Here is a 12,535-nt window from a genome sequence, read left to right as displayed (position 1 = left end):
ATGCCGCAGCACGCGACATAGCTTTGGAGACGATAAATGTAACCGTCTCAGAGAGAAAAGCGGCCAATGTAACGATATGGCTTTAAGTCGATTCGATAATAAATGATGAAAACGGACGGATTTCTCAGGTTTTTACTACATATGAACACTTTTCACATTCTCCCGTTCAACGCAGCTGCTAGTCCTCCTCTGGTGCAAAATCTTAAGGTCCTAGCTCATGTCCAAGGCACTAAGGAAGGGTAAAAAGTCAATAATCGATAAATAAATCTTGGATTGTACTTCTTCTAACTGGCTATTACATCAAGTTAGAAGCTTCTTCTGTGTTCTACTATGGTGCGGTTAGTTTCTCCGCATACCGCAGCACGCGACATAGCTTTGCAGACGATAAATGTAGCCGTCTCAGAGAGAAGATCGGCCAATGTAACGATCTGGCTTTAAGTCGATTCGATAATAAATGAAGAAAACGGACGGATTTCTCAGGTTTTTACTACATATGAACACTTTTCACATTCTCCCGTTCAACGCAGCTGCTAGTCCTCCTGTGGTGCAAAATCTTAAGGTCCTAGCTCATGTCCAAGGCACTAAAGAAGGGTAAAAAGTCAATAATCGATAAATAAATCTTGGATTGTACTGCTTCTAACTGGCTATAACATCAACTTAGAAGCATCTTCTGAGTTCTACTATTTTGCTTTTAGTGTCTCTGCATACCGCAGCACGCGACATAGTTTTGCAGACGATAAATGTAACCGTTTCAGAGAGAAGAGCGGCCAATGTAACGATATGGCTTTAAGTCGATTCGATAATATATGAAGAAAACGGACGGATTTCTCAATTTTTTACTACATATGAACACTTTTCACATTCTCCCGTTCAACGCAGCTGCTAGTCCTCCTCTGGTGCAAAATCTTAAGGTCCTACCTCATGACCAAGGCACTAAAGAGGGGAAAAAAATAATCGATAAATAAATCTTGGATTGTACTGCTTCTAACTGGCTATAACATTAACTTAGATGCATCTTCTGTGTTCTACTATTTTGCTTTTAGTGTCTCTGCATACCGCAGCACACGACATAGCTTTGCAGACGATAAATGTAACCGTTTCAGAGAGAAGAGCGGCCAATGTAACGATCTGGCTTTAAGTCGATTCGATAATAAATGAAGAAAACGGACGGATTTCTCAGGTTTTTACTACATATGAACACTTTTCACATTCTCCCGTTCAACGCAGCTGCTAGTCCTCCTCTGGTACAACATCTTAAGGTCCAAGCTCATGTCCAAGGCACTAAACAAGGGTAAAAAGTCAATAATCGATAAATAAATCTTGGATTCTACTGCTTCTAACTGGCTATTACATAAAGTTAGAAGTTTCTTCTGTGTTCTACTATGGTGCGGTTAGTTTCTCCGCATGCCGCAGCACGCGGCATAGCTTTGCAGACGATAAATGTAACCGTCTCAGAGAGAAAAGTGGCCAATGTAACGATATGGCTTTATGTCGATTCGATAATAAATGAAGAAAACGGACGGATTTCTCAGGTTTTTACTACATATGAACACTTTTCACATTCTCCTGTTCAACGCAGCTGCTAGTCCTCCTCTGGTGCAAAATCCTAAGGTCCTAGCTCATGTCCAAGGCACTAAAGAAGGGTAAAAAGTCAATAATCGATAAATAAATCATGGATTGTACTGCTTCTAACTGGCTATTACATCAAGTTAGAAGCTTCTTCTGTGTTCTACTATGGTGCGGTTAGTTTCTCCGCATACCGCAGCACGCGACATAGCTTTGCAGACGATAAATGTAACCGTTTCAGAGAGAAGAGCGGCCAATGCAACGATATGGCTTTAAGTCGATTCGATAATAAATGAAGAAAACGGACGGATTTCTCAGGTTTTTACTACATATGAACACTTTTCACATTCTCCTGTTCAACGCAGCTGCTAGTCCTCCTCTGGTGCAAAATCCTAAGGTCCTAGCTCATGTCCAAGGCACTAAAGAAGGGTAAAAAGTCAATAATCGATGAATAAATCTTGGATTTTACTGCTTCTAACTGGCTATAACATCAACTTAGAAGCATCTTCTGTGTTCTACTATTTTGCTTTTAGTGTTTCTGCATACCGTAGCACGCGACGTAGCTTGGCAGACGATAAATGTAACCGTTTCAGGGAGAAGAGCGGCCAATGTAACGATATGGCTTTAAGTCGATTCGATAATAAATGAAGAAAACGGACGGATTTCTCAGTTTTTTACTACATATGAACACTTTTCACATTCTCCCGTTCAACGCAGCTGCTAACCCTCCTCTGGTACAACATCTTAAGGTCCTAGCTCATGTCCAAGGCACTAAAGAAGGGTAAAAAGTCAATAATCGATAAATAAATCTTGGATTCTACTGCTTCTAACTGGCTATAACATCAACTTAGAAGCATCTTCTGTATTCTACTATTTTGCTTTTAGTGTCTCTGCAAACCGCAGCACGCGACATAGCTTTGCAGACGATAAATGTAACCGTTTCAGAGAGAAGAGCGGCCAATGTAACGATATGGCTTTAAGTCGATTCGATAATAAATGAAGAAAACGGACGGATTTCTCAGTTTTTTACTACATACGAACACTTTTCACGTTCTCCCGTTCAACGCAGCTGCTAGTCCTCCTCTGGTGCAAAATCGTAAGGTCCTAGCCCATGTCCAAGGCACTAAAGAAGGGTAAAAAGTCAATAATCGATCAATAAATCATGGATTGTACTGCTTCTAACTGGCTATTACATCAAGTTAGAAGCTTCTTCTGTGTTCTACTATGGTGCGGTTAGTTTCTTCGCATACCGCAGCACGTGACATAGCTTTGCAGACGATAAATGTAACCGTTTCAGAGAGAAGAGCGGCCAATGAAACGATATGGCTTTAAGTCGATTCGATAATAAATGAAGAAAACGGACGGATTTCTCAGTTTTTTACTACATATGAACACTTTTCACATTCTCCCGTTCAACGCAGCTGCTAGTCCACCTCTGGTGCAAAATCTTTAGGTTCTAGCTCATGTCCAAGGCACTAAAGAAGGGTAAAATGTCAATAACCGATAAATAAATCTTGGATTGTACTGCTTCTAACTGGCTATTACATCAAGTTAGAAGCTTCTTCTGTGTTCTACTATGGTGCGGTTAGTTTCTCCGCATACCGCAGCACGCGACATAGCTTTGCAGACGATAAATGTAACCGTTTCAGAGAGAAGAGCGGCCAATGTAACGATCTGGCTTTAAGTCGATTCGATAATAAATGAAGAAAACGGACGGATTTCTCAGGTTTTTACTACATATGAACACTTTTCACATTCTCCCGTTCAACGCAGCTGCTAGTCCTCCTCTGGTGCAAAATCTTAAGGTCCTAGCTCATGTCCAAGGCACTAAAGAAGGGTAAAAAGTCAATAATCGATAAATAAATCTTGGATTGTACTGCTTCTAACTGGCTATTACATCAAGTTAGAAGCTTCTTCTGTGTTCTACTATGGTGCGGTTAGTTTCTCCGCATACCGCAGCACGCGACATAGCTTTGCAGACGATAAATGTAACCGTTTCAGAGAGAAGAGCGGCCAATGTAACGATCTGGCTTTAAGTCGATTCGACAATAAATGAAGAAAACGGACGGATTTCTCAGGTTTTTACTACATATGAACACTTTTCACATTCCCCGGTCAACGCAGCTGCTAGTCCTCCTCTGGTGCACAATCTTAAGGTCCTAGATCATGTCCAAGGCACTAAGGAAGGGTAAAAAGTCAATAATCGATAAATAAATCTTGGATTGTACAGCTTCTAACTGGCTATTACATCAAGTTAGAAGCTTCTTCTGTGTTCTACTATGGATCGGTTAGTTTCTCCGCATACCGCAGCACGCGACATAGCTTTGCAGACGATAAATGAAACCGTTTCAGAGAGAAGAGCGGCAAATGTAACGATATGGCTTTAAGTCGATTCGATAATAAATGAAGAAAACGGTCGGATTTCTCAGTTTTTTACTACATATGAACACTTTTCACATTCTCCCGTTCAACGCAGCTGCTAGTCCTCCTCTGGTGCAAAATCTTAAGGTCCTAGCTCATGTCCAAGGCACTAAAGAAGGGTAAAAAGTCAATAATCGACAAATAAATCTTGGATTGTACTGCTTCTAACTGGCTATTACATCAAGTTAGAAGCTTCTTCTGTGTTCTACTATGGTGCGGTTAGTTTCTCCGCATACCGCAGCACGCGACATAGCTTTGCAGACGATAAATGTATCCGTTTCAGAGAGAAGAACGGCCAATGTAACCATCTGGCTTTAAGTCGATTCGATAATAAATGAAGAAAACGAACGGATTTCTCAGGTTTTTACTACATATGAACACTTTTCACATTCTCCCGTTCAACGCAGCTGCTAGTCCTCCTCTGGTGCAAAATCTTAAGGTCCTAGCTCATGTCCAACGCACTAAAGAAGGGTAAAAAGTCAATAATCGGTAAATAAATCTTGGATTGTACTGCTTCTAACTGGCTATTACATCAAGTTAGAAGCTTCTTCTGTGTTCTACCATGGGGCGGTTAGTTTCCTCGCATACCGCAGCATGCGACATAGCTTTGCAGACGATAAATGTAACCGTTGCAGAGAGAAGAGCGGCCAATGTAACGATATGGCTTTAAGTCGATTCGATAATAAATGAAGAAAACGGACGGATTTCTCAGGTTTTTACTACATATGAACACTTTTCACATTCTCCCGTTCAACGCAGCTGCTAGTCATCCTCTGGTGCAAAATCTTAAGGTCCTAGCTCATGTCCAAGGCACTAAAGAAGGGTAAAAAGTCAATAATCGACAAATAAATCTTGGATTGTACTGCTTCTAACTGGCTATTACATCAAGTTAGAAGCTTCTTCTGTGTTCTACTATGGTGCGGTTAGTTTCTCCGCATACCGCAGCACGCGACATAGCTTTGCAGACGATAAATGTATCCGTTTCAGAGAGAAGAACGGCCAATGTAACCATCTGGCTTTAAGTCGATTCGATAATAAATGAAGAAAACGAACGGATTTCTCAGGTTTTTACTACATATGAACACTTTTCACATTCTCCCGTTCAACGCAGCTGCTAGTCCTCCTGTGGTTCAAAATCTTAAGGTCCTAGCTCATGTCCAAGGCACTAAAGAAGGGTAAAAAGTCAATAATCGATAAATAAATCTTGGATTGTACTGCTTCTAACTGGCTATAACATCAACTTAGAAGCATCTTCTGTGTTCTACTATTTTGCTTTTAGTGTCTCTGCATACCGCAGCACGCGACATAGCTTTGCAGACGATAAATGTAACCGTTTCAGAGAGAAGAGCGGCCAATGTAACGATATGGCTTTAAGTCGAATCGATAATAAATGAAGAAAACGGACGGATTTCTCAGTTTTTTACTACATATGAACACTTTTCACATTCTCCCGTTCAACGCAGCTGCTAGTCCTCCACTGGTGCAAAATCTTAAGGTCCTACCTCATGTCCAAGGCACTAAAGAGGGGAAAAAAATAATCGATAAATAAATCTTGGATTGTACTGCTTATAACTGGCTATAACATCAACTTAGAAGCATCTTCTGTATTCTACTATTTTGCTTTTAGTGTCTCTGCAAACCGCAGCACGCGACATAGCTTTGCAGACGATAAATGTAACCGTTTCAGAGAGAAGAGCGGCCAATGTAACGATATGGCTTTAAGTCGATTCGATAATAAATGAAGAAAACGGACGGATTTCTCAGTTTTTTACTACATATGAACACTTTTCACATTCTCCCGTTCAACGCAGCTGCTAGTCCTCCTCTGGTGCAAAATCTTAAGGTCCTTGCTCATGTCCAAGGCACTAAAGAAGGGTAAAAAGTCAATAATCGATAAATAAATCATGGATTGTACTGCTTCTAACTGGCTACTACATCAAGTTAGAAGCTTCTTCTGTGTTCTGCTATGGTGCGGTTAGTTTCTCCGCATACCGCAGCACGCGACTTAGCTTTGCAGACGATAAAAGTAACCGTTTCAGAGAGAAGAGCGTCCAATGTAACGATATGGCTTTAAGTCGATTCGATAATAAATGAAGAAAACGGACGGATTTATCAGTTTTTTCCTACATATGAACACTTTTCACATTCTCCCGTTCAACGCAGCTGCTAGTCCTCCTCTGGTGCAAAATCGTAAGGTCCTAGCTCATGTCCAAGGCACTAAAGAAGGGTAAAAAGTCAATAATCGATAAATAAATCTTGGATTGTACTGCTTCTAAATGGCTATTACATCAAGTTAGAAGCTTCTTCTGTGTTCTACTATGGTGCGGTTAGTTTCTCCGCATACCGCAGCACGCGACATAGCTTTGCAGACGATAAATGTAACCGATTCAGAGAGAAGAGCGGCCAATGCACGGATATGGCTTTAAGTCGATTCGATAATAAATGAAGAAAACGGACAGATTTCTCAGTTTTTTACTACATATGAACACTTTTCACATTCTCCCGTTCAACGCAGCTGCTAGTCCTCCTCTGGTGCAAAATCTTAAGGTCCTAGCTCATGTCCAAGGCACTAAAGAAGGGTAAAAAGTCAATAATCGATAAATAAATCTTGGATTGTACTGCTTCTAACTGGCTATTACATCAAGTTAGAAGCTTCTTCTGTGTTCTACTATGGTGCGGTTAGTTTCTCCGCACACCGCAGCACGCGACATAGCTTTGCAGACGATAAATGTAACCGTTTCAGAGAGAAGAGCGGCCAATGTAACGATCTGGCTTTAAGTCGATTCGATAATAAATGAAGAAAACGGACGGATTTCTCAGGTTTTTACTACATATGAACACTTTTCACATTCTCCCGTTCAACGCAGCTGCTAGTCCTCCTCTGGTGCAAAATCTTAAGGTCCTTGCTCATGTCCAAGGCACTAAAGAAGGGTAAAAAGTCAATAATCGATAAATAAATCATGGATTGTACTGCTTCTAACTGGCTATTACATCAAGTTAGAAGCTTCTTCTGTGTTCTACTATGGTGCGGTTAGTTTCTCCGCATACCGCAGCACGCGACATAGCTTTGCAGACGATAAATGTAACCGTTTCAGAGAGAAGAGCGGCCAATGTAACGATATGGCTTTAAGTCGATTCGATAATAAATGAAGAAAACGGACGGATTTCTCAGGTTTTTACTACATATGAACACTTTTCACATTCTCCTGTTCAACGCAGCTGCTAGTCCTCCTATGGTGCAAAATCCTAAGTTCCTAGCTCATGTCCAAGGCACTAAAGAAGGGTAAAAAGTCAATAATCGATGAATAAATCTTGGATTGTACTGCTTCTAACTGGCTATAACATCAACTTAGAAGCATCTTCTGTGTTCTACTATTTTGCTTTTAGTGTTTCTGCATACCGTAGCACGCGACATAGCTTTGCGGACGATAAATGTAACCGTTTCAGAGAGAAGAGCGGCCAATGTAACGATATGGCTTTAAGTCGATTCGATAATAAATGAAGAAAACGGACGGATTTCTCAGTTTTTTACTACATATGAACACTTTTCACATTCTCCCGTTCAACGCAGCTGCTAGTCCTCCTCTGGTACAACATCTTAAGGTCCCAGCTCATGTCCAAGGCACTAAAGAAGGGTAAAAAGTCAATAATCGATAAATAAATCTTGGATTCTACTGCTTCTAACTGGCTATTACATCAAGTTAGAAGCTTCTTCTGTGTTCTACTATGGTGCGGTTAGTTTCTCCGCATGCCGCAGCACGCGACATAGCTTTGGAGACGATAAATGTAACCGTCTCAGAGAGAAAAGCGGCCAATGTAACGATATGGCTTTAAGTCGATTCGATAATAAATGATGAAAACGGACGGATTTCTCAGGTTTTTACTACATATGAACACTTTTCACATTCTCCCGTTCAACGCAGCTGCTAGTCCTCCTCTGGTGCAAAATCTTAAGGTCCTAGCTCACGCCCAAGGCACTAAACAAGGGTAGAAAGTCAATAATCGATAACTAAATCTTGGATTTTACTGCTTCTAACTGGCTATTACATCAAGTTAGAAGCTTCTTCTGTGTTCTACCATGGTGCGGTTAGTTTCACCGCATACCGCAGCACGCGACATAGCTTTGCAGACGATAAATGTAACCGTTTCAGAGAGAAGAGCGGCCAATGTAACGATCTGGCTTTAAGTCGATTCGATAATAAATGAAGAAAACGGACGGATTTCTCAGGTTTTTACTACATATGAACACTTTTCACATTCTCCCGTTCAACGCAGCTGCTAGTCCTCCTCTGGTGCAAAATCTTAAGGTCCTACCTCATGTCCAAGGCACTAAAGAGGGGAAAAAAATAATCGATAAATAAATCTTGGATTGTACTGCTTCTAACTGGCTATAACATCAACTTAGAAGCATCTTCTGTATTCTACTATTTTGCTTTTAGTGTCTCTGCAAACCGCAGCACGCGACATAGCTTTGCAGACGATAAATGTAACCGTTTCAGAGAGAAGAGCGGCCAATGTAACGATATGGCTTTAAGTCGATTCGATAATAAATGAAGAAAACGGACGGATTTCTCAGTTTTTTACTACATACGAACACTTTTCACATTCTCCCGTTCAACGCAGCTGCTAACCCTCCTCTGGTACAACATCTTAAGGTCCTAGCTCATGTCCAAGGCACTAAAGAAGGGTAAAAAGTCAATAATCGATAAATAAATCTTGGATTCTACTGCTTCTAACTGGCTATAACATCAACTTAGAAGCATCTTCTGTATTCTACTATTTTGCTTTTAGTGTCTCTGCAAACCGCAGCACGCGACATAGCTTTGCAGACGATAAATGTAACCGTTTCAGAGAGAAGAGCGGCCAATGTAACGATATGGCTTTAAGTCGATTCGATAATAAATGAAGAAAACGGACGGATTTCTCAGTTTTTTACTACATACGAACACTTTTCACGTTCTCCCGTTCAACGCAGCTGCTAGTCCTCCTCTGGTGCAAAATCGTAAGGTCCTAGCCCATGTCCAAGGCACTAAAGAAGGGTAAAAAGTCAATAATCGATCAATAAATCTTGGATTGTACTGCTTCTAACTGGCTATTACATCAAGTTAGAAGCTTCTTCTGTGTTCTACTATGGTGCGGTTAGTTTCTTCGCATACCGCAGCACGTGACATAGCTTTGCAGACGATAAATGTAACCGTTTCAGAGAGAAGAGCGGCCAATGAAACGATATGGCTTTAAGTCGATTCGATAATAAATAAAGAAAACGGACGGATTTCTCAGTTTTTTACTACATATGAACACTTTTCACATTCTCCCGTTCAACGCAGCTGCTAGTCCACCTCTGGTGCAAAATCTTTAGGTTCTAGCTCATGTCCAAGGCACTAAAGAAGGGTAAAATGTCAATAACCGATAAATAAATCTTGGATTGTACTGCTTCTAACTGGCTATTACATCAAGTTAGAAGCTTCTTCTGTGTTCTACTATGGTGCGGTTAGTTTCTCCGCATACCGCAGCACGCGACATAGCTTTGCAGACGATAAATGTAACCGTTTCAGAGAGAAGAGCGGCCAATGTAACGATCTGGCTTTAAGTCGATTCGATAATAAATGAAGAAAACGGACGGATTTCTCAGGTTTTTACTACATATGAACACTTTTCACATTCTCCCGTTCAACGCAGCTGCTAGTCCTCCTCTGGTGCAAAATCTTAAGGTCCTAGCTCATGTCCAAGGCACTAAAGAAGGGTAAAAAGTCAATAATCGATAAATAAATCTTGGATTGTACTGCTTCTAACTGGCTATTACATCAAGTTAGAAGCTTCTTCTGTGTTCTACTATGGTGCGGTTAGTTTCTCCGCATACCGCAGCACGCGACATAGCTTTGCAGACGATAAATGTAACCGTTTCAGAGAGAAGAGCGGCCAATGTAACGATCTGGCTTTAAGTCGATTCGATAATAAATGAAGAAAACGGACGGATTTCTCAGGTTTTTACTACATATGAACACTTTTCACATTCCCCGGTCAACGCAGCTGCTAGTCCTCCTCTGGTGCACAATCTTAAGGTCCTAGATCATGTCCAAGGCACTAAGGAAGGGTAAAAAGTCAATAATCGATAAATAAATCTTGGATTGTACAGCTTCTAACTGGCTATTACATCAAGTTAGAAGCTTCTTCTGTGTTCTACTATGGTGCGGTTAGTTTCTCCGCATACCGCAGCACGCGACATAGCTTTGCAGACGATAAATGAAACCGTTTCAGAGAGAAGAGCGGCAAATGTAACGATATGGCTTTAAGTCGATTCGATAATAAATGAAGAAAACGGTCGGATTTCTCAGGTTTTTACTACATATGAACACTTTTCACATTCTCCCGTTCAACGCAGCTGCTAGTCCTCCTCTGGTGCAAAATCTTAAGGTCCTAGCTCATGTCCAAGGCACTAAAGAAGGGTAAAAAGTCAATAATCGACAAATAAATCTTGGATTGTACTGCTTCTAACTGGCTATTACATCAAGTTAGAAGCTTCTTCTGTGTTCTACTATGGTGCGGTTAGTTTCTCCGCATACCGCAGCACGCGACATAGCTTTGCAGACGATAAATGTATCCGTTTCAGAGAGAAGAACGGCCAATGTAACCATCTGGCTTTAAGTCGATTCGATAATAAATGAAGAAAACGAACGGATTTCTCAGGTTTTTACTACATATGAACACTTTTCACATTCTCCCGTTCAACGCAGCTGCTAGTCCTCCTCTGGTGCAAAATCTTAAGGTCCTAGCTCATGTCCAACGCACTAAAGAAGGGTAAAAAGTCAATAATCGGTAAATAAATCTTGGATTGTACTGCTTCTAACTGGCTATTACATCAAGTTAGAAGCTTCTTCTGTGTTCTACCAGGGGGCGGTTAGTTTCCTCGCATACCGCAGCATGCGACATAGCTTTGCAGACGATAAATGTAACCGTTGCAGAGAGAAGAGCGGCCAATGTAACGATATGGCTTTAAGTCGATTCGATAATAAATGAAGAAAACGGACGGATTTCTCAGGTTTTTACTACATATGAACACTTTTCACATTCTCCCGTTCAACGCAGCTGCTAGTCCTCCTCTGGTGCAAAATCTTAAGGTCCTAGCTCATGTCCAAGGCACTAAAGAAGGGTAAAAAGTCAATAATCGACAAATAAATCTTGGATTGTACTGCTTCTAACTGGCTATTACATCAAGTTAGAAGCTTCTTCTGTGTTCTACTATGGTGCGGTTAGTTTCTCCGCATACCGCAGCACGCGACATAGCTTTGCAGACGATAAATGTATCCGTTTCAGAGAGAAGAACGGCCAATGTAACCATCTGGCTTTAAGTCGATTCGATAATAAATGAAGAAAACGGACGGATTTCTCAGGTTTTTACTACATATGAACACTTTTCACATTCTCCCGTTCAACGCAGCTGCTAGTCCTCCTCTGGTGCAAAATCCTAAGGTCCTAGCTCATGTCCAAGGCACTAAAGAAGGGTAAAAAGTCAATAATCGATGAATAAATCTTGGATTGTACTGCTTCTAACTGGCTATAACATCAACTTAGAAGCATCTTCTGTGTTCTAATATTTTGCTTTTAGTGTTTCTGCATACCGTAGCACGCGACATAGCTTTGCAGACGATAAATGTAACCGTTTCAGAGAGAAGAGCGGCCAATGTAACCATCTGGCTTTAAGTCGATTCGATAATAAATGAAGAAAACGAACGGATTTCTCAGGTTTTTACTACATATGAACACTTTTCACATTCTCCCGTTCAACGCAGCTGCTAGTCCTCCTGTGGTGCAAAATCTTAAGGTCCTAGCTCATGTCCAAGGCACTAAAGAAGGGTAAAAAGTCAATAATCGATAAATAAATCTTGGATTGTACTGCTTCTAACTGGCTATAACATCAACTTAGAAGCATCTTCTGTGTTCTACTATTTTGCTTTTAGTGTCTCCGCATACCGCAGCACGCGACATAGCTTTGCAGACGATAAATGTAACCGTTTCAGAGAGAAGAGCGGCCAATGTAACGATATGGCTTTAAGTCGAATCGATAATAAATGAAGAAAACGGACGGATTTCTCAGTTTTTTACTACATATGAACACTTTTCACATTCTCCCGTTCAACGCAGCTGCTAGTCCTCCACTGGTGCAAAATCTTAAGGTCCTACCTCATGTCCAAGGCACTAAAGAGGGGAAAAAAATAATCGATAAATAAATCTTGGATTGTACTGCTTATAACTGGCTATAACATCAACTTAGAAGCATCTTCTGTATTCTACTATTTTGCTTTTAGTGTCTCTGCAAACCGCAGCACGCGACATAGCTTTGCAGACGATAAATGTAACCGTTTCAGAGAGAAGAGCGGCCAATGTAACGATATGGCTTTAAGTCGATTCGATAATAAATGAAGAAAACGGACGGATTTCTCAGTTTTTTACTACATATGAACACTTTTCACATTCTCCCGTTCAACGCAGCTGCTAGTCCTCCTCTGGTGCAAAATCTTAAGGTCCTTGCTCATGTCCAAGGCACTAA

Source organism: Schistocerca gregaria, unplaced genomic scaffold, assembly GCF_023897955.1.
Source record: "Schistocerca gregaria isolate iqSchGreg1 unplaced genomic scaffold, iqSchGreg1.2 ptg000317l, whole genome shotgun sequence".
NCBI classification, from domain to species: Eukaryota; Metazoa; Arthropoda; class Insecta; order Orthoptera; family Acrididae; genus Schistocerca; species Schistocerca gregaria.
Note: the sequence above shows the minus strand (reverse complement) of the source record.